The following is a 22,591-nucleotide window of genomic DNA, read 5'->3' on the forward strand; positions in this document are numbered from 1 at the left end:
GGTGCTGCCTCTTAAGTGAGTGAGGGATCCTGTGAAACCCACTGATCTTGCCCAGCAGTAGGAGGACCCAGGGAACCTCTGCCCAGCCTGACTAGGAAGGACCTAGTCGCCAACTCATCCCCTACCCCCACCAGGAACAGAACCCCAAGGGCGCCAGCATCATCTGCGCCACAAAGACTGACTTTTGAAACTGCAGAAGTACCATCCTGAAACTTCATGCCAAGCTAACTATTGTAACTTCGTGAAACGACTGATTGCCTGACTGCTGGGGATCGACCAGGTGCTGGCGCTGTGTTTCCTGCGCTGCCAGACCTGACCTGTGACCCCCTGTGCAGATCTGCTGTCGAGCGCGGAGCTGGCCGAGCTCCCGCTTAATTTGTGACCCCCTCCCCGGGTGCCAGGACCCGCAACGCGATCACCGCCGCGGCCCGTGGGCCTCAGGGAAGTGTCAGTGTCAAGTCGGAGCCCGTGGAGAAGCCCGGGGCCCCGCCGCTGCCGTCGCAGCATCCGAAGGAAGAGCGAGTGTCCGGGAGTGTCCCGCGCCGTTGCGCGCATCGGAAGGAGGACCCGGAGCGGAACCGAGCGACGAGATCAAGGTAACCCCCCGGGGGCTGGGAGGTAGCGCGGCTGTGTGGCGGCCTGAGACTCGCCCCCCCCTGCTCCCCGGGAGTCGTGGGAAGGCCCAGTGTGCCCCCTGCCAGGTGGGAACGACACCGCATGCAGGAACTGTGACTTTCCCCCCTCCGTGGGATTTCCCGCCGTAATTGTGAGTCTCCCCTCCGTGGGATTACCCTCTCCTGGGGGACTGCCGTTCGCAGGACTCAACAGTGCTCAAAGCGTTCTATGTCCCCGTAGCGCTGATCTTTCAATTGTACTCAACAGAGCTCAGTGCGTTCTATGTCCTCGTAGCGCTGATCGTTCAATTGTATTCAACAGTGCTCAATGCGTTCTATGTGGGAGTAGCGCTGATCGTCCAATTGTATTTACTAATGCTCAATGCGTTCTATGTTAGAGTAGCGCTGATCGCTCAAGTGTAGTTACCAGTGCTCCATGCGTTCTATGTTAGAGTAGCGCTGATCGCTCAAGTGTAGTTACCAGTGCTCCACGCGTTCTATGTTAGAGTAACGCTGATCGTTCCATTGTATTCAACAGTGCTCAATGCGTTCTGTGTCTCAGTAGCGCTAATCATTCCTGTGTATTCACCAACACACAAGCGCTCCTTTCGCCAGTGAAGGTCCCAAGTGCAAGGCGCTTACTGTGCCCACCACGCTTATGCTCAGGGTGCTAGGCAGGCATTATACGACCGCCAGTTATGCTCATGTGCCTTTGTTTCTTTGTAGACACCCGTAGCGCCACGTGTGCAGGCCCCGGCCCGCAGCACTAGGGAAGTGCATACTGCAGGGTTTGCGGAGGTAACAGTACTGAGAGGCTGTAATGCACATGTTAAAGTGTACAGGTAATGAACAACTGTAATGCACATGTTAAAGCGTACAGGTAATGAACAACTGTAATGCACATGTCAAAGTGTACAGGTAATGAGAAACTGTAATGCAAATGTGAATGTGTATAAGCTAAGACACATTGCCCTCCAAGATCACCGCGTGTGATCCTTTGATTAGATAAAACTTGATTAATTTGCATTCACCTTATTGTGTGGCGTCCATTATTGTGTGCGTTTACTGCTTCAGAGGATGCGTGTGTTGTATGGTCGCTTAACACACAGGCCTTTGGGTGCCCAGCCGCTCGTGTCACGTTACCCCCTTAGGGCCTGGAGACCCCAGGTCTTACAGTCTTTTTCGGCAGCAGAAAGATTACTCAATTTGGGGTCTATCTTTAGGGGAAGACTTTTACGCCTCTTCCGGGATATGGCAGTGTTTGCATTACCTAATATGTAAATTGCTATGTAAATTGATGAGGGTTTCAAGATCAGTCTGCAAGCTTTCCAGTCTAGCCTCCTCAGCTAAATCCAAAATCCTAGTTAATTGTTCAGTTAAATTGAGAACTCTGTCTTGACAATCTGACCAAGCCCTGTCTACAACCTTTTTGGGTTGCTTACCAAATTTGGAAAATATCATGTTAGGATCAATAGCTGTAGTGGCAGTAACATTATTTGGAAGAGAAGGATGGCGAAGTTCTGAGTATGATGTATTCCTAGTGACATTATCTAAAGGTTGTCTCAAATGAAGAGAGCCATAATTGGCCACATGATCAAAAGGGAACCACTCAGTGGAATTGGGCTGGTAAATAAGAGTAGAATCAAACATTGGTTCCCCCATACAATCTAACACTGTCATGTCTGTTTTATGCAAGGGCTCGCCCATATCCATCTGAGAATTGTTTTCGCCTTTTCTCAGGAGGCTCTTGCCAGTCACTGTCTGGGTTTTGGTTGTCCCCATTATTCAGATCATGATCATGCGTATTGTCCTTAGTTTCTCTTAAATGGGTAAAGTTTAATTGAAGGAAAACATTATCCGCTGCATTAGAATCCTTCTTCCCCTTTTTTGAATTAGAATCATCTTTTTGCTAAATTATTTTTGGAATTGAGGCTTCTACATTTTTTAAACCTGTAACATAGAGGCTGAAACAGCCTGTTGCACAGAATCCTGAATGAAAATATTCAAATTCTCACTTGAGACCTGAGCTTTCTCCTCATTGTTATAGACAGCTGTGTCTTTAGACATCATTAATAAATAATGTACAAATATTAAAGAGAATATTGTCACCGATAAGTTTTAAAAAATGTACACCCTATAGTTTGGAAGGCTAACAGTATCCCCATACCCAAATATTTTAACCTTTAAATACATTTTGATGCCCAAAAGTGTGTGAATAGCTGACTAAAGGCCCATTTCTATGTCCATGGAACTAAGGATATGGGTGAGTCAGCCAAGTCAGAAAAAATGCCCCTTGAAGAAATACAATTGTATTTGGGGGCGGTTACCACCAACAAAACTCTGCCCAAGAGGCTGGCACAAGACTAACGATGAGGCCGGAATTCCCAGAGGAGAAAACCACGATGAGGAGGTGCGGCTTACACTGTCTCAATGGAGCTCCACGCCAGCCTCTTGGAAGCAGCGGGCCTCTCTTCAGAACTCAGAGTGATGCATTGCCTAAAGAATTGCAAGCTTGAGTGACTTTTGGAGCACTGCTTGAGCAAGGACGCTACAAAAATCAATTTCAAGGATAAACACTAAAAGGTACATATATTCAAACCAAAATAATAAATGTGAAGTGAAAAGTTAAATATATATCTATGTATATTAAATGATACTTATCTTAACTGCGAGCAGCAAGAAAAGAGGGTTGTTGCTTGCAATTAAGACTATTATGGGGTTAAAGGACTGCCTATTGGGTCACCCTTTATGACTTCATTTTGTGGTTCATGGGAAATGTAGTCTTATCTTTATTATCTTGGCTGCTATTTATATTAACAAAAAAGGAGGGGTTTGGCCCAAAGGATTAGAGGGTAGGTAGGGCCAGTTATACTACATAAGAAAAAAAAAAAAAATTACCTATACCTCTAGTGACTTCAACACTTATTCATATGAAGTAAGATAAATGAAAATTAATACGTTTACCTAAGCAGTAATTTCTGCCTTTTATTTATTTTTTAATTTTTTAATTAATATCTTTGATCACAAAAAGAACACATAATGAACTACACGAAATACCACATTAGTACTTACACAATGAAAATGAACAACGTGAAAAATGTGTTTTGACATACAATTACAAATAAACTCATAATAATCAAACATTGAAGCAACCAAATGAAATGTCACAAAGAGCAATCATTATATACACAATCCGAAATACAAAGTTGTCATACAAATTCATGAATTAGACAACTAACACCCTTATATTTGGAATAAATCAAATCCTCTGAAATATCAGGGACACAAGGGGGTATATTTGCAATATTTAACCAAGGAGTTGAGTTCCTTTGTCTGCCGACGCGTTTCGAGTGCCGGTTAAATCAATTGCCGCACTCTCATCAGGGCTGGATTAGTCTTTCTCACGAACAGACTGCATTATGCCGATTAAATGTAACCATCAGCAATATGTAACAAGCAGTGGTTGCCAATCTGGTTTTCAATATTGCGTGGCCAAGACGATTTATAAACAGTAGACAGCAATTGCAGATCTTTACTTTCAGGGAGAGGGGCCCAAAGGCGTGGCCCCACAGAGGTAGTGTTGTAACAAATGACGGTCCTTCACTCTCTTTAAAAATAGTTTGTGGCTAATAAAGCTTTAGGCTCGAGGTTTCAAGTGGGGATTTGTCTCCACTTGGCTAGCAATAATGGAGACAAATCCCCGTCAAATCAGGATCGCCCAGGGAACCTCTTCCTATCTCTGTGCTCAAGCAGCTTGAGCCATCATCTCTGCTTGTAATTATGGATCTTTTGAATGCCTCCTTACAGGAAGCCACAGTTCCATCAGAGTGGAAGCATGCCATGGTGCTCCCCCTTTTGAAGAAGGCCCACGCGGATCCCGACTTGCCCTCTAACTATCGGCCCATTACTTTGCTGCCAGCTTTCTCTAACATTTTAGAGAAACACATTCACGCTCAGCTTTCCAACTTTGTAGAATCACAAAAGTTCCTTCACCCATCCCAAACGGGCTTCAGAGCCGGTTTCTCTACGGAAACAACTCTACTTGGGGTAACGAAAAGACTGCGTCTTCACCTGGATGCTGGAGACACGGTGGCCCTTATTTTGCTGGACTTAAGCACAGCATTCGACACGGTGTCTCACACCATGTTAGCGAAAACATTAAGATCATTAGGCATCTGCGGCTCAGCTCATAATTGGCTCATTTAATTTCTTGCCAACCGTACTTTCCAAGTCTTCTCCCCAACAGCCTGCTCTGATACCAATTCTTCACCTTATGGGGTACCTCAGGGCTCCGTCCTTAGCCCTTTACTTTCCAATCGATAGGTTAGACCTTTAGCTGATGTTGCTGACGATGCCGGGTTGTCCCTGTTCTCTTATGCGGACAACTCCCAGATTATCTTTTTTCTTTCTATGGAGAATGCGGCTGAGTCTTCCCCCCTCCAGCTGGATTTGGGAAAAATTGCATCATGGATGCAGGCTAATTACCTGAAGCTCAACGGAGAGAAGACCGAGGTCTTGATATTGGGTAAAAACAAAGATCTCTGGGGCCCACAACATTGGCCTAGTGAGATGGGGGCACTTCGCCAACACTCCCCTCAAGTCTGTAATTTGGGGGTAATCATTGATGACTCACTAACTATGCAACATCACGCTGTCAAGGTGGCCGACACATGTTTTACCATCCTGAAGTGGCTAAAAAAGATCATTTGGATGCTGCCAGAGTCCACCCAGAGAACAGTAGTCAGGCGCTAATCACCTCAAGACTGGACTACGGTAATGTTCTTTACCTAGGGTCCAACAAGGAGGTCACTCGCAGGCTGCAAATGGTTCAGAACTCCGCTGCAAGGTTACTTTGCCGGGTTCCTAAAGCCACCTCTGTCTCCTGTCACCTGCGGGACCTGCACTGGCGCAGGGTTGAGAACCGAATTAAGTTCAAAGCCCTGAGCTACATGTTCAAAATCAAAACAGGTAGCCCCTCAGTATCTGCAGTCTCTGATCTGCCCCTATGTGCCTCTTAGATGCCTTTGCTCATCTACTCAAAGGAAATTCTCTGTGCCCAGAGTCAGACTATCTCGGATGGGTGGCAGATTGTTTGCATACCTCGGTCCTTCACTCAGGAATTCCCTTCCCACATCTATTCGGAATGAAACGGTATATGTCCAATTTCGCAAATCATTGAAAACGTGGCTTTTTAACCTGTATTCATTTAAGCAGTTATACATTCCGTGGTCTGCCTGGCGCCGGGATACCCTTTTTGGGTATCTGTTGATCCTTATAAATGTAACTAATAATAATAATTGGTTACTATTGATGTCTGTGTATGTAACCAGACAGGTACAGAATTTAATCCTGTTAGTTGCACCAGGGAATAGTGTCATGTGTATTTATCGTAATATGAGGTCCCAACCTGTGAATGAAAGATCTATGAATATCCAAGTTATTATTATAATATTGAATTACACACCATATAATATATGTTGCTGCATCCAAAAGCCATTTACATTTACAGGCACATAAGGTTGGGTTTGTTTTTTCATTGCTTCTCATGCTTCATAGTGTGGTGCCGCACTATCTCTGCCTAATCAGCCCACTTACAAAGTGCCCACAAAAGACATGAGCCCTGATTGGGAACTGTGCAGAATGCAATTTGTGTGTGGGATTCTGTTCCACCCAATTATAAGAGGTCCAGTGTTGCTGCAACCAGAATTACTGGGTGGGAGTCTAACAAACCCAATTATACCAGCTGGAAATCCAGCAGGTAAAATCATTGTTTATGACCCAATTTCAGAGGCGGCAGCCATATCCATACACCAAAACACTTCAATCATCAACAGAATTGAAGGCTTAAGCAACCTATCACTCCCTTATTTTCTCTTCAAATTGACACAAAGGCATAGAAGCAAAAGGTATTCAGAGCATAACTCTGGTCCTGAAGTATGACAAAATAACTCCTCATGTAAACTGCACAACAACCACAAACTGTCCCATCAATGGCACTCTATGGAATAGTGTGCTACACCTCCACAAATGTGCTTTGGCACCTTGTTAGGTGTATGGACCATGGTATAAATACAACTACAATATTATACAGCATACTTGAACCCTAGAGTACTGCAAGCTAATACAGAGCTAGGCAAATCTCTACTGACATAACCTATCCCTGCCTTCTTTAAACATACAGGCTTTACTTAGAACCTGATTTAAAGTTGTGTGTAAAATGTTGATTACTGCACAAGTGGCTGTTGCACAAAGATCAGAATTCTGCATTGTGCATCAATTAGCACATTCTGCAATTTTATCCTGACAGATTTCAGAAAGAAAACCGAGGAAATCTATCAGGATAAAAAGCCAAGACATAAATGCAAAACATGAAGTAATTATTGTGGTAAATACTGATTTCACAAGTTAAGCTTCATTCTGAGATGGAAACTCAGGAAAAGGTACTACTCACTCAGTACCCCCACACCAGGGTAGTTTTAATTACCATGTGCACTAATTAGCACACAAATACTACATAATTTGGAACAATGTCCTCTGTCTCCAAATTGGTCTCTGTGATTCTATCATGATCTCCATAAAGGTAATTAACTTACAATATATTAGTCTCAGTTTGTGGTCACCAAGCCCACCTAGTTTGCCCATTTTACACCTGCTGGAACTCCATAGGCTCAAATAAATCTCCATTGCTGTCTTTTCCCTGGCAATACAATTACATATTATAAACACAAAAGGGGCCTGTGTGTTTGGAGAGTTACGAGCACCGGTATATTCTGTCCATTTTCCTCCATTCACCAGCTCTGTCTTTTGTTTTGCACAATAAAAAGATCATAGAGGATAGCTAATATAATCAAGATCATGCATAGATACTGATCACATACAAAGACCACAAGGCTCGCCTAATATGTTGAATGCCCTGCCTACTATAACCTTATAGACCACACTTAGGGAGACATTTCGAAATTGGTTAAAAATCACCAGAGCTACTAGCAAGGGATAAGTCCATGGCCTATGCCACTCATGCAGAGGACTTGTCCACCCTATTTAGAGAGACCCACCTGCTTGGTTGCGATTTCTGTGCTCCGAGGGGAGCCATTGTGGCAGTACTCCATTCATAGCGCTACAGGCTTGCTAAGCGGGCACCATTTTTAAAGCACCCAGTCGGAAAACTTCTATGTATTGATAAAATAAGCCCTCAAAATGTGAGTTTGTTTTCTCAATATAAACATAGATGGCCTGACTTGCGGGGAGCTTTCTTCATGTGCGTGGAGCCTAATGTACATTTTTCCTGCTTGTATCTGCCATGCCTTGGGCAGGGAAAGTGAGTGATGGTAGCCCCGCCCTCAGCAGCATGGGATAAATATCATTGTGACTTTGTGGCCCCTTGGCAGGTGAGCCACCAGGCCTGAAGTTTACACCAGCAGAGCTAGCAGGGACTAAACCAGTGCAAATATGGCCCTTCCGCCAACTCTAAATTTAACGGAGAAATGGAGAGTTTGGTAGGATGGGAGCACCACAAAATTATAGTGGTGATCTTGCCCTACCAAAATCTAAATGAGGCCCTTAGTTTCACATGGTTTTTTGCTCCTGGTTCCTTGAACCTCCCAGCATGCGTTATATAGTGCTAAAGAAAACACCAAGAATGGTCTGACCAACAGAGAAGCATTGTTCTTCAGACAGTAGGACAGGCTGGGGGTAGCTTTGGCACATACGACTAAGGTTAGGAGAAGAGAAACCGGGCTGTAGCTCCTCCATATTCTTATGTAAAAAAACATATCTTTTACATTTAGTAGAACACAAACTTGTGCACACACATCAGACTTTAACGCACCGCATAAATACCTACAACCCATGCATTAAAAACTGTCTCATTGCTACTAGGACTGCTTTTAATTAAAGTTCTGTTGCTTAATATTGCTCCACAGGACATCGGAGAAAAGCTAGTGGAAGAAAGAGAACTGCACTGCACTGTGAGAGGGGGATCAAGTTAGGGTTGGGTGAGGGGGACGGTTACCTTATAGTTCTTTGTTTGATACTATTATGTAAATGTATATGTGTATATATTTGATGCACAGATGGACACAAGTTTGACCAATGTTATTCAAACAACATGCTAAACCTATGTGAAACAAAGGTTAATAAAAAGATAATTAAAAAAAAAAAAGTTCTGTTGCTTATGCCTCTGTCTCCTCAACGGCTCTTTTCCAGACGGTTTCCAATATCACCAATCTGTCCTGTGGCAAAATGACTGTTCTCTCTCCCAAGGTGTTTGTGACAATTTTACTTCTTTTTTCTATTAGAGGATCAAGGCTATTCATGATTTCATTGACCAATGTATGGTTTCTTCCTGTCTTATGTAGCATGATTGCAAGCCTTTACTATTTCTGGTCACTCCTGCCATAGCTCGCCCTGAGATTTAGGAAGAAGAGGAGGTTTCTTCCTTTATTACCTTCCTCAAATCGAGCTCCCCAAATGAGATATATCTTGTAAGGACACTTTATCTGCTGTTGTTACACCTACTTTTTAAGACCGGCTTTCTACTCCATGTGTTTTGGCACTCTGTATATGTCCTGTGCCACAGAGACGTATTTGCAGGCTCCATTACTGCGCCACTCTTCCGCTTAAGGATCCACGTCTCATTGAGACTTGCAGATTTTATCTGTAACAGGCACTTCTTCTATCGTTGGTACCTTATGAACTCATTAGCAGCTATCATAATCTGAGCTGTAGATTTGCCCACATTCGATGTTTATTACTGGGTCCTATACATATAGGACTCCTTGATTGGGACCGATGGTGCATATTTACGCTAGCAGTATCTTCTAGCATCTTTAGATATTGCAGTGGTCGAGTAGCCCTATATTCATGTTTCATAGAGATGCTGAGGATTCCTTACCAGCGTGCTTCTGACACTTCATCTCCATGAATTGTGTCTTACAACCATTGGTTGTGAACTTCTGTTGAGCACCCTGCGCAGTCAGATTACAAGTGAAAATACATCCTGTATAGGTGGCTTTCTGCCACTGAAATATGTCTATACAGACAGTGCCCTGATGAAGGACTTGCTCATTCTCCAGTTACTTCTAAAACGCGCGTCAGCGCATTTCTGTTTATGAAAGCATTCATTATGTGTTATACTGATTAATTCAAATACAATTTTTCACAAAGGAGAGTGCACCAGAGACGAAGTCAAAGCCATCCAAATAAGTCCATGCAGTTTCTTTTATTCTTCCTATATTATCAGAATAAGACACCAGCCAACGCGTTTCGGTCCATATAATGGAACTTCGTCAGGGCTGAAAACAATACATATAAGACGGCACATGAATAAATACCCCAAACAAAAAACAATCGCCAAAGAAGACAAATATAAATCACAATACACATAGAAAATCTAAACATATGACACTGTACGACAATAAATATCAAGAAAATATGTGTGTGAGTCCATTCCAGGATATATAAACATACAAAATTTGAGTTACATTATTTATAAAATTATTAAAAGCATAATCATCGTCAGCACATGATGATTTAAAGATCGCCAATGTTTATGATGTCATATAACATTTCAAATCCGAAATACACTTAATGAGAATAAGTATATTCACAAAAATACACATATCTAAAAGAAGACACTCAAACTAAAAGTGAGAAATAAGTCCCAATAGACAAAGCAATGAAACCCGGTGTTACTAACTGAAATCAAATTATACTTATGCCACAAAGGAAAAATATATAAATATGAATGCAAAAATATAAATAACAAAGAGACAAAAAAGGTGGGAAGAGAGAAAAGAAAAGAACAAAATTATAAAGAAAGAGGAGGGAACACAACAATTGATATAAGAATAAGTACTGGTTCTCACCAGTGGAGTGCGCAATGAGAGATCCAAATAACCTCCAATAATCAAACAGAGTCAATTACGGCAGTGTGAATTCACTAGCCTGGATATGTATACTCCCAAAACATCAGAATCCTTTGTAAGATAATGAAGACATAACTACTTTAAAAAGTCAAGGGTACAAGATTGCAAACAGTACCAAGATCGATAAATCTAAGAAGAATGACCAAATGTGTCTTGTATTATACATACTTCTAAGTAAAAAGAAAAAATGTAGGGCTTTAAATTCTCACCGATAATTAGTCACTGAGAAAAATATAGAATTCTCTAGACACTTGCAGGTCTAATCAAGCTGCTCTTTAGAAGCAATAATAAAAGTGGTCCCACAGTCTTAGGTCCAGTACTGTGACATCCAGCCTTGATACTCTGAAATGGAAATGAGGAAACAAACTTAATACCGGAAATCCAGACACTATGCCTAATAAGTACAGAAAACACACCAAAAAGTATCCCAAATTATCAAAAAAGTGTGAGCGCCACACTTAAATCCTGAACCGAGCGAAATCAATCAAGGCTGTCAAGGTTCTATTACTTTATAACCGCGAAGTAACAGCTCCACCCATATCAACAAGCATTGGCATAGCCAATAGGTCTCGCTTTTGGGACCTTATAAGTATTTAGTTATGCAGCACAATATCCTTGGTGCAACAACATCGACTGTTGCATGGCTAAACACTTATAAGGTCCTAAAGGCGAGACCTATTGGCTATGCTAATGCTTGTTTTCGTAATTCCTAACTAAGTGTAGAGATTGGGGAACACTATACTTCTGACGTCCTTCTTTTAAAACCAAGGCCTTCTACTAATTGGAATCGAGGACAAGAAGCAGACACAGAAGCTGAGCTCCAAAATAATTAATTGTGCAGCAGTTCAGTAGGCTAATGCACATGCTACACAGCCTGCACAATAACAGACACTAAAATAATGAAGTAACATAGGATACACCGGAACAATATGAAGCCTCTAAGATCATGATATTAAAAGATCGGGGCGTGGGTGAGGTGCTCCGGGGGATCGGAAGATTACCACGTCAACTGGCAGTGTCGGGCTGAACCGGGAGTCTTCACGGACGTCGGAAACAGCATGGACCCCATTGAAATCGTTAGCACTTATGTAAACGCGATGTATATGCGTTTTTAATGGCAAGTGAGTTTCCTGGTTATTAGCGTGAAGCCGCGGCCGCCCTCTTGAGATCCTCGTTACCGGCAAAGGTTATGAAAATGTCGCGCTGATGGCCCCAGGCAGCCTGTGACTTTCTCTTTGTTTTTTTTTTGCTTTTCTCTATTTTCTGGGGCAAAATCCTTATGAAAGCATTATGTGGCTGTGTAACTGAGGTGTTGTTTCCTCGTTTGGATTATTTGGCTGTTCCCTCAGCACTTTCACAGTCAGATATTTTTGGCGGCCATTTTAGGTATTTGTAAGGTTCCTTATGGCGCATTTACTTCAGGGTAATAACAGTTTTTGCGCTTTTTACCATCCAAATGTTGCATTACTTCTCAAGGATTGAGCTATATTATCCCCGTTGTTCATGCCTGAGATTATTTTTGTGAACTTTCTGTATATTTCGCTTGTGACTTACTGGATGTGTTAACCTTATTACTGCTTTTCTGGCAATTCTTCGTGCAGGTCCCTTGCCCAGCTTAATTTCATTGCTGAAAGGCAAGAATCATTTTTTTTTATTCTTATTGCTGTTTGATGGTTTTGCTGGTATATTTATGGGCAGAACGAAAAGTGCTTTACGCATAGCTTCGAAGCATAAGAACGTCTTTATCAAAAACTCTAGAATTTTTACTGCATACTCCAGATTGAAGGATTCTCAGCAGTCTACACCAAACTCCTCGGAGGCCGACGTGGATACTGTACCTGCACCATCAGGGAAGACAGTCACCAAGCGCCTAAAGCACAATCCTCCGTCTCCCCCAAAACCAGCCTCTCCGGTTTCTATGGAGTTGCTGTTGGACGAGATTAGAGCCCTCCGGCCCTTCATGGAAGAAACAAACTCTAAGATACAAATCCTTACGGATAATTGGTCTCAACTTGACAACAGAGTCACTGCTGTTGAACAAAGTATTTCTACCTTTGGTGATACTTGTGCGAGTGTCTCCCAACTTCAATCTCAAGTATCGTCACTTCAGAAACACATCGAAGATCTTGAAAATCGCAGTAGAAGAAATAATCTACGTACTTACGGTTTGAAGGAGGGAATCGAAGGATCAGACCCTCTCGCCTTCTTTACCTCCTTTCTTCCCAAGGTGCTTCATCTACCTGAAGGTACTACTCTTAACATCCAAAGAGCACATAGGCTGGGTCATCACTCCTCTAACTTGTCATCATCTCCAAGACCAAGAGGAGTAATTATATACTTTTTGGAATACACAGACCTGCTGATGGTGCTTTCTGCGTTCAAATCAGTTCGATACATTACTTGGTCTGGTTCAACTTTGTTTTTCGCACAGGACTATGCCAAGTCTACTGCAAATAGGCGTAAAGCCTTTCTCAACATGAGGCCAGCTCTTCGTTCACTGGGGGCCCGTTTTGGCCTTTTTCATCCTTGCTTGTTTAAGGTTACATATAACAATACAACAATATCTTACGAAGACCCAGTAAACCTACAAAGTTTTATCAATTCATGTAACCCAACTGCTATGGACACTCAACGGCCTTCTTCATCGGGTAATACTTGATTCTTTATATTGCTTGCAGTTATACAGCTTCTAGCCTTTCATGGGTTTCTGTTTGACCTCTTTCTTGTTCTAATATTCGCTCATTGACGGTTCTGTATACTTTTTTCTCAGCCCTTCTTGTTTCTCTTTATATACTTCATTATTTGTACTTTTCAATTGTTGTTCTCTGTTTTGACTGTATAATGATGATTCACTCAGCATCGTTTACTTGTTTATTGCCGATGTTTCTGTTTTCTATTACCTTATTGCTTATTCTAATTATTTTTTCATCACTTCAATATTTACACTAACTTCTTTTTCTTCATTGCCCACACAGATTTTTTACTCCTGTATCGTGGTTTCTTTTGGATACCCCCGTTCAGCTGATCCTAGTTGTGTCACCTATTCCATGTGGTTCCTTCCCTCCTCACGTATTTTCCTTGAGTCTTCCTACCTGTAGGTATGTTTTTTGTCTTTTTGTTCTTCGTTATGTTCTTTGTTTCTTATTCAGTAATACTCTCTTTCGTCTTTTTCTTCTACTATCTAACTTACTCACAATCTTTCTTCTTTGTAACTTCTCTTTTCTTATTTCAATGGCTACCTTCATGTATCTTTAATAATTCGCACTATTCTAAATTATTTTCCTCCTTCCTACTTTCTCATCTCTCTCTTAACATTTTACAATGTTCTAATGTAGATTTTGTTGCTAGTTTACGAAGCTTAGACCTTTTTATTGCTATGCTTTCTATTTTGTGGAATTGGTCTGATGTTTCAACTTGCTATTTGATTTGTGATCTAGGGTGCTATGTCACTTAAGTTGCTTTCATGGAACATTAGGGGATTAAATTCTCCCATAAAGAGGCAGAGAGTTTTAACGCATCTGGCTAAGTTAAATGCTGATATTGTTTTTTTACAAGAAACACATCTCACTGAAACTGAGTCTATGAAATTAAAGAGGGGTTGGGTGGGTGAGGTTTATTTTTCTCCTGGGACGGCAAACGTAATGGTATTGTAATACTGTGTCACAGATCTCTTCCAGTCACACTACTGTCACAAGAAGCCGATGGGAGATGGCGTATCGTTAAATTATTGCTAAAGGATATTCCATTATCCCTGCTTAACGTATATGCACCTACAGGTGGGGACACTTCGTTTTGGCCTGTTATAGATAAATGCATATCCAATTGCCTTGAGGAGAATTTTATTATGGCTGGGGATTGTAATCAAGTGTTAGATCCCTTTGTTGACAGGAACTCAATAGTGCCTTTTGTCCCTAACAAGATGCACAAATCATTCACTCACACTATCTCTCATCACAAATTACTTGATGCCTGGCGCCTCTGTAACCCAATCACTAGGGAATATTCCTTTTATTCTTCATCACACCATACCCAGTCCAGAAGTGACTATGTCTTTGTTTCTCATAATATCTCACAATCCCTTACATTTGCAGACATTGGCCCTATTCTGCTGTCAGACCACGCTCCCATCTCTATTGGTTTTGATTTATTGCCTAGAAGTAACGCTCCTAGAAGATGGCGTTTTAATAATGCTCTCCTCTTAGACCCCAATTTCTCATCGTCATTTAATTCATTTATTACTGATTACTTTGAAAACAATCAGACAGAATCTTTATCATTTTCAATTATTTGGGATGCATTTAAGGCCTCAGCAAGGGACTTTATTATAAATTATGTGGCAGAGAAAAGGAAAGCGGCACGTAAGATTACGTCAGATCTCCTTCAGGATATCAAAGCACTTGAACACTCATACTATACTTCTCACTCGGAAGTCTGCTTAAAAACACTTCTCGAAGCCAAACTGGAATTTAATAAAAAATCTACAGAAGATGCTTCACTTTACTTGTTAAAATCCAGTGCAAAATTTTACGGGGGTAGAAATAAAGCAGGGAAAATTTTGGCTAGTTATTTAAAGATTCGCCAAAACAAAATACACATTGATTCGGTTTTTGACGAACAATCAGTTTTAAAGTTCAAAGATGTGGAGATTCTGGAGGAATTTTCTCTTTTTTATAAATCCCTATACTCCTCTGAAACTCAACCTTCGGATTGCTCTTTCGCGCAATTTTTTTCGACGATCCAAACACCTCAGCAGTCCTCTCCGGACTTTTCTCAATTAGAGTCTGCTCTTACGCAGCATGAATTATTTAATGCTTTACAAAATCTTAAAAAGGACAAAGCCCCTGGCCCAGATGGCTTTACTGTTGAGTTTTATACTCATTTTTCCAAGCTTTTACTACCAAAATTACATTTACTCATAAGTTCTTTTCTCTCTTCTCATAATTCCTCTCGCTCTTTCTCAGAGGCCCATATTTGTCTTATCCCCAAAGATGGTAAAGACCCTAAATACTGCAAAAATTACAGGCCTATCTCTCTTGTAAATATCGATTATAAAATTTCTTCTAAGGCCTTAGCCATACGTCTAGATCCCTATTTGCCAAAATTGTTAGGGAAAGAACAATCTGGTTTTGTTATGGGGCGAGTTATTACCGATAATACACGACTCTTTTTTGACATTCTATCCAAATCGTCTCATCTTGACCACTCTTTAGCGGCAATAGCGCTTGATGCTGAAAAGGCCTTTGACAGGGTTGAATGGAAATATTTATTTTATACTTTAAAATGGTTTGGTTTTGGTTCAAACTTTATATATTTATTGTCTCTCCTTTATTCTAATCCTCTTGCAGCAATCTGCGCTAACGGCTTGACTTCCTCTTTTACGGAGTACGGCATGGCTGCCCTTTATCGCCTTTTCTTTTTAATTTAGCCCTCGAGCCGTTTCTATCCAAATTATGCCAAAATCCCAATATTTGTGGGTTTCATTCATCACATGTTCACATTAAATTGGCGGCTTATGCTGATGACATTATGCTTTTTGTATCCAACCCAGCACATTCAATTCCTGCCTTCTTGGAGGAGTTGAAAGCTTATTCTTCTATTTCTGGTTATAAATTGAACAATGATAAATGCGAAATATTGCCTCTAACGAAATATACTTTTAGTTCAGATTTTCAAATCTCCCAATTTAAATGGAGTCCGAATAATATTAAATATTTAGGTTTACATTTAACCTCTTCAATCCCAGGAACTGTAACTCTTTATATGAATAAGTGTATTCAAAAGCTCTCTGATTTAACTTCTAAATGGCATCCTCTTTATTTGTCTTGGTGGGTTCGTTTGGATACTATAAAGATGATGCTATCGCCCATACTTTTATACACTATTTCCAACATCCCGGTTCCAGTTCCATCTAAATTACTTAAAAAAATTAACTCCATTTTATCTTCATTTTTATGGAGCAACAAAAAACCTAGAATGTCCCTGAAAAAATTAACCCGTCTTAAGGCCGAAGGTGGAGTTAATTTTCCAGATTTCTTTGCTTATCAGAAAGCTTTTTTACTACGCCAAGCCTCTTTATGGTTGCTTAACCCCACAGATGTTGCCCCCTTTGGACATCAGTGGAGAGTCTTTCTTTCTCCTTATTCTTTCTCGGAGTACCTCTCTTTTTCTCGTAAACCGCAATCCATCTCTACTCCTATAATAAAGCACACTTCCAAGTTACTTGAGATACCTTCTCACTCCATTTGTGTCTATAAACAATCCTTCTTGAATTCAACAATTAGGCATAATAAAAACTTATTAATTCACAATAAACCCTTCTACTGGAAATCCTGGAGGCAAAAAGGTTTAATTTGGATATACCAATTGTTCTCGGATTCACAATTTGTACCTTTTGATGCCCTTATGAAGTTATTTAATTTGCCTACCTCCTTTCTTCATAAATATAATCTACTCAAATCATCGATGCTGAACACTCTCTCTCACCTTCTCACTGTACTTAATACTCCTGTAAACCCAGAATCCTCTCTTAATCTTCAGAATTTGTTATTGACTACGCCTAGAGCCTCTATTATCTACAAACACCTACAAGGCAAGGATAATAATAGGTAGAAGACAAATACAGAAGAAGCTTGGGAACGTGACTTTAATACTTGCTGGTCAATATTGATGTGGACTGGTATTTGGACCAAAATACGCAAATCCTCCAGGGCAGCTAACACTACCCAAACATTATTCTTTGTATACAATAGATTATTGCTAGCGCCATCTACTCTATCTAAACGCTTCTCTTCCACTCCGGACACATGTTGGACCTGTTCTTCCCCCAATGCTGACCTTTTTCATATGTTATTCAGTTGCTCACAGGTACACCGTTTCTGGATACAAGTTTGGTCTCAAATTAATTCAATTTTTGGTACCAAGTTCCCCTTCTCTTTCACTCACATTTTCTTAGGTAGTCTCTCGCCCATTTGGAACGACACTCTTCTTAATGTCAAGATTATTGATTTATTATTGGCAGTTGCCTTTCAACAAATTACTGTTAATTGGAAGGACTCATCAAAAATATTGTTTAAGGCTTGGTGGTATACTGTATGCCATAATCCCGGCTTTTGTATACCTTCCTCAATTGGCTGTCAAACGTGCTGACCTATGGTCGCCTGTTACAGTGCGAGACAATGTTCTTTGCCACAACCTTCTCAACAGGAGGTTCCTAAACCACCTTAGACTCCCTAATGGCTCCATAGGTTTCTTTTTGTATCTATTTTGATGTGTATATTTCATGTTTTAAATATTTTATTAATTCGATTACTTCATTTTGCATGTAATAAGCTTGGATTGTATAGATGTACAATTTACATTGCATATTGTGTGTAAGTTACTATCTTTTCTTATAAATAAAGTCTTTTCTTGAACTCAAAAAATGATATTAAAAGATCAGCTCTGGAGCTCACTTACATGAGAGCACTAAATCAGAAGGTGCATCTCTTCTGTAAGAAGATTTTACGAACTATTTATGAACTGTTTTGTTTTTAAAAAAAATAACATTAACGCTGGATACAAAATAATTTTTTCATTAAAGGAGGAGATATTTTTACAAAAAAAAGGCTTATAGTTTGGATGCATTGTATGTAAGTGTGTGAATAGCATGAGGTAGAGGCAGTAAATAGAAATTAGGGACAGGCAGTGTCTACTCTTGGATACTCACAGCTTTAAACCTGAGGGACAGGAGGGCTCTGGCCTCCCATGTGATACTGATGCAGAGAGATGTGACCTAATCTCAAAGCTGAAGTACATAGGGATCCGGTGCAACCTTCACATTTGAAATCCTGAGGGATAGTGGGCCTGCGGCCTCTGACCCTCACATCAGTGATACTAATGCAGAGAGGTACGACCAATTCTCACACCTGGAACCACAAAACTCAAAATGTTGTTCAAATTAAGGCTAAAGTTTAGGCCAAAATAATAGCTTTGCATTTCCGAATCGAATTACTCCCTCAAGACAAAACTGACATAGGCACAATGAACAAAAAGGTTCACATAGGTTCATAATGCAAATTACCATAAAAAACTAGGACCACAAAAAATTGTGTCGGCAATGTAAACATGAACGTTTTGGTAGGCTTCTTTCTGCAGCTTTGGCGCTTTATATTCTGTGTAGCTCAGGGTGTTTTAATAGGAAGCCGTCGGGTCAGAACTGTCCCAATTGGAGTGCACAAATTCCAGTTTCTATTTGAGGAAACTACAAACATCCAAATGCAGCACTCCCTCGCCTAAAATAGCATACAGCTTAATGTGGACACACACCTCCCCGCCTTCCCACAAACAACGAGCGCTCCACCTGCCAAAAGGCTTGGTTGAACCCTGCCAAGTGACTCGCCTTTGGCTAAAGGATTGTGGCTATCAAAACAAAGAACTATGATCGCAATAAAGAAAGAAATAATTATGAGCTATGGGAATCTCCAAAGCCTGGCCACTTCGTGCAATGCGTCCATCTGATTGACAGTTTACGTCAGCGGGAGGAGTGGCTCTCAAATAGGGGGCGAACACTGCTCGTTGCTGGGTTAATCCGCTCTGTCATTGGTTGTAAAAGCAGCCAATCTGGGGAGAGTAGTTATTATACACCCAAGCTCTCTCTGTCGGGGGAGGGATGGAAGATCCCCCAATGCAATGGGGACTTCCAGGCAGTGTTGCCAGATTGGGCTATTTCCCGCACAATTGGGCGACATTTTTCCCAATTGTGCGGGAAAAATACATAGCTGGCGGGTGGCTACTTTTTGGGCTTATTTCCAACAGTTGTGCGCAATGTTTTCGCTGGGGCGGTGCCGACACTCAAGCAACTAAGCCAGCCAGTGGTGAGCAGTCGCATTGTCAGCAGCCAATGAACGCAAAGCGCGCTGCGTGGCTGAGACATCATTGGAGGAGGAGGCGGAGCATGCTACTTTCAATAGACGTTCTGCTGAAGGCAGCAGTGCGTGTGTGTCTGTGTGTGCAAGTGCAAGCGCTGCTATTGCCAACTTGCCATTGCCAAACTTGTTGGACACAGTCTCTTTGGGTAAGCGTGCCGTCAATCTAGTAGCGCGCGAAAGCGCTACTAATGACGGCCCTGGAAATACTGGATGCCCGTGCCCCGCGCACTATATTAAAAAAAGTGACGCGCGCTCGCCACTCTCTTCATCGGAATCGGCGGCGTGTAGGGCCCGATTCCTCGCAGTTTATGGGCAGCTATGTGCAGAACGAAGAGACCGACCAGCTGTCCTGTTCTCCAGCCTCAGTGAGTACCTGTCAAGCTGGAGGTTAGGTGGGGTGAGGGACTTTCAGTGAATATTAGAGCAGTGTAGGTGTGGTCAGAGACTTCCAGGGTTTGTTACACCGCTTAGTATCGTTAGGAGTCAGTAGGATCAGGTGATTTGCCTCAGTTTCATTTTCTTTTCATAGCTTGTCCTTGCTTAAATGAGTGTCATTTCTTATGTTTATCTGTTTATATGAACTTAATTTCTTGATTTTGCTTGCAAAAAAGTGTCACTCTTAGTGTCATACATTTAACAGTTGAATGTCATTCATAAGTACTCTGAAACTTTGAAAATGTCACACATAAGCACTCTTAAAACGTGGCAACTATGCAGTCTGTTTTCATGTTGAATAGTGCCCTTCCATTTCTGGTGCTTTGCAATAGTTTTAAAATCCTTATAGAGTTTCTCGTTGCTGAAATGGCTGTAATTTGTTATATATGTTTCCCTCATCTTCGTTGCTTGATAGAAAGTGTCACACATAGTCGTTGAATGTCACTCATAATTACACAAAATTATGAAAATATCACACATAAGCAATCTGAAACCTTGGCAGCTATGCACTGTGTCACTTTTCTCTCGGGTCTCAGACTGTCAGACCTGGCCTGGTGGTGCAGCCCTGTGCTGCTGTGGCCGTCGACTCGTGGGGCCTGGCCGCAGCATGTAGAAGCAAGCACAAATTGAAGTAAGTTCATTTATAGTAAGAGTAGGAATGATTGCTATATGATAAGTAAAGCAATCAGATGTTCTGTATAGACTTGTTATCTTTTATGTGAACATTTGCTGTTGTAAAGTGTTCTGATAACTTTGGATCTAGCTATTGCTATATAATGATCTCAAATAAGTGGTTTCTGATGACTATTTCTGCATAATTTGAGAGTTGCGAGTTTGGGCTGGTTTTTGGACCGAAACTAGACTGGTTGGGCTTATTTTGGGCTTATATTTGAGCGGCTTTGGGCTTGGGATGGGTCTAAAAATCTGGCAACACTGCTTCCAGGTGCAGCTCATCTCAATAGCGGATACCTCACAGCTGAGCAAGTTTTGTAATTTTTTTTTTTACAGTTTTATATAGCGCGAACTCGACCCCAAGTTATTGGAGCTCTTTACATGACCACCAGTTACGTTACACAAGGACACATTCATTTTTGGTAGGCATAGAGAGATTAAGTGATTTGCCCCAAATCACAGGAGGTTGAGTCGACGCAGAAGCTTGAACCTGGTTCCCCTGCTCTGAGGTCGGCAGATCTGTCTACACTAGGCTAACAGATTCAAATGCACAAGGGGAAAAATTAAGCGAGCCACACTGCCCTCTGCTTGCGAGTTACCTTCTTGTGCACTTGCATGACTCATTTTATACTTCTATTTTGTGTCCTGTGCGTCCTTGCTGTACAACTGGTGGCTTAACCAAACAGTGACACTATCCACTTGTAGCATCGCATCTCCTCTCACCACTTCCAAAAAAGCAGTACTGAATTTTAATCAAGGAAACCATAAGCCTACGTGTTAATTTAGTGTAGTCACCTTCTTCTGTACGTTATTTAAAACGCTAAATCCAGATTCTCCAACAGGAGGAGCACAAACATGAGCCCGTAACTGACTTGTATTCCCAATCATATCGTTGTCACAAATCTTTTTGGGGGGTGGGAGGGGGAGTTTTGTTGCATGCATCCATTTACATGCAGGCAATTAGCATTGTGTTTCTGGTATGGCATTGGTATGTACAGTACCTAAACCTCTTGCGGATCTAGCACTTGAACAGAGCATCTTACAGAAGGAACAGGGTGCGTGGGCTGCCAAGTGAAAATTGGCGTGTATTGCAGGTTAATCTATATGGGAACTGCCATTTAAACCAGCTGCCTTGTAGCTTCCGATATTGGTGCATATACTGGAAAGTGGCGTGTAGTTCCCCCAGTGACAGTGAACCTATCCATCTCGAAGGGAACACTTGCCCCCACCATCCCTCCCGTGGACAGCATTGTTTTCTGATTAACTGAGGGAAAATGCGAAAGGCTTGTGGCCACACATTGTGATGTTAAGCATATCAATGTTATGATTGGATCAGCACTTAACAGGCCATGTCCTTCTGAAATGCATGGAAGGAGATTCCTAAAAGATGTAGAAAAATATTTACTTTTTGTGTTATTTATGCAACCCCAAACCCTTTAAAATAACTGTTATCCTGTTTGTTTATAGGCCGGAACACCTTTTTTTAAAATGTAAACATAATGTTATTGTTTTCGTGTAACAGAAAACACAAAAGACATTAATACTTCAGAGAAAGCCCGGCACACACACGATTGCTGATATCCGTAACATACAGTGTCTTATGTCGATTAGTGAGGATGATACAGTTGACCTTTCATCCTTAATGAAAGAACTGAGGATTACACAAGATCTTAGAGTTGATAGTGGACTGCGTCCTAAATCTAAATTTGTTCCTATTAGTTCTTACCATCCAAATATTGATTTATTTCACGACAAAGTGTCGGAAGACCTTTTTGCATTGGAAACTGCCAATTAATTCAAAAGCAGAACCGGTAAGAATATCTCTACAGCTGAAAGATTGGCCTTACAAAGACTGAGCAATGACCCAGACCTAGTAATACATGAGGCCGACAAGGGCGGTAACGTAGTCCTTATGAATCGATTGGACTATATGAATGAAATTGACAGACAACTCAGTAATGCCCATTGCTATGAAGAGGTTGTTCGTAAGCCCATGCCAAATCTTACTAGTATGATAAATGCTCGCCTGTATGAATGG

The sequence above is a fragment of the Triturus cristatus genome, chromosome 4_2, assembly GCF_964204655.1.
Source record: "Triturus cristatus chromosome 4_2, aTriCri1.1, whole genome shotgun sequence".
Taxonomy (NCBI): domain Eukaryota; kingdom Metazoa; phylum Chordata; class Amphibia; order Caudata; family Salamandridae; genus Triturus; species Triturus cristatus.